Source organism: Desmodus rotundus, chromosome 3, assembly GCF_022682495.2.
Source record: "Desmodus rotundus isolate HL8 chromosome 3, HLdesRot8A.1, whole genome shotgun sequence".
In the NCBI taxonomy this organism is placed as follows: Eukaryota; Metazoa; Chordata; class Mammalia; order Chiroptera; family Phyllostomidae; genus Desmodus; species Desmodus rotundus.
Genome location: NC_071389.1, coordinates 29042653 through 29044133, shown reverse-complemented (window position 1 = coordinate 29044133; position 1481 = coordinate 29042653). Strand labels below are relative to the sequence as shown.

At 45.7% G+C, this 1481-nt stretch overlaps 1 pseudogene; it reads left to right on the top strand.

Annotated features, from left to right (window-relative positions):
• The first annotated feature begins 277 nt into the window (after positions 1-277).
• On the top strand, positions 278-1138 carry LOC128780558 (large ribosomal subunit protein eL6 pseudogene; annotated as a pseudogene).
• The last annotated feature ends 343 nt before the right edge of the window (positions 1139-1481 follow it).

Sequence of the window (1481 nt, the reverse complement as noted above, 5' to 3'; positions counted from 1 at the left end):
ACATAGGCAGGTAAAGCAGCCCTTCTATAGGACGTACTACTCAAGTCATGGAGGTGGGACCACACGACGACTTCTAAAGCTTCTGCTCAAAGATAGCAGTTGTCGCTTTTACTCACATTTTCTTGGCTACAGCAAGTCTTTTGACCAAGCCTGACGCCCACAGAGAGTAGAAGTATAATCCTAGCATAGGATGGAGCCACAAGCAACGGAAAGCAATGACATAGCATACTAATGTTGTGTTTAAGGTTTTTGTTATTTTTTTTTCCCATCTTGCAAGATGGCAGGTGAAAGAACTGAGAAGCCGGATACTAAGGAGAAGAAACCCGAAGCCAAGAAGGCTGATGCTGGTGGCAGGTTAAGAAGGGTCACCTCAAGACCAAGACGCCTAAGAAGGGGAAGCCCCACTGCAGCCGAAGCCCTGTCCTCGTCAGGGGAATTGCCAGGTATTCCCGGTCAGCTATGTATTCCCGAAAGGCCATGTACAAGAGGAAGTATTCCACAGCTAAATCCAGGATTGAAGAGAAAAAGAAGGAGAAAGTTATGGCTACTGTCACTAAGCCAGTTGGCAGCGACAAGAATGTTGGTACCCGAGTGGTTAAACTTCACAAAGTGCCTAGCTACTGTCCTACTGAAGACGTGCCTAGAAAGCTGTTGAGCCATGGCAAGAACCCTTCAGTCAGCACGGGAGAAACTGCGGGCCAGCATCACTCCTGGGACCGTTCTGATCGTCCTCACTGGGTGCCACATCAGCAAGAGGGTGTTTTTGCTGAAGCAGCTGAGCAGTGGCTTGCTACTTGTGACTGGACATCTGGCCCTTAATCGAGTTCCTCTGCGTAGAACACACCACAAATTTGTCATCGCCACCTCCACCGAAATTGGTATCCGTGGTGTGAAAATCCCCAAGCATCTCACTGACACTTACTTCAAGAAGCAGCTGCGCAAGCCCAGACGCCAGGAGGGGGAGATCTTCGACACCGAAAAAGAAAAATACGAGATTACAAAGCAATGCGAGGTTGATCAGAAAGCCGTGGACTCGCAAATTCTGCCAAAAATCAAAGCTATTCCCCAGCTCCAGGGCTCCCTCCACTCTGTGTTTGCGCTCACAAATGGCCTTTATCCTCACAAAATGAAGTTCTAAATTTCTTTTGAAAAATCTAATTAAATAACAGATCTGTTAAAAAAAAAGATTTTTGTATCTACATTTATGGTTGAGATTGGCTTATAATTTTCCTTCCTCAGAGTATGCATGAGTGCACCTGTGTTTCAATACACAGTCTTTACTTACAAAAACACCTGCCCAGCCCATAGGACTCGAAATTTGCTGACCCTTCTTCTTCATTTTATTTGGAATGTGAAGAGATTCAGATTTAGGCAGACACTGTTATCCTTGGCAGCCAGAAGTCCCTATTGATTTCCAGGGATTCTTTATATAGGCCAAAATGAAATATGAGCCTCTTTATGGTGGACACAGACAAGCACCA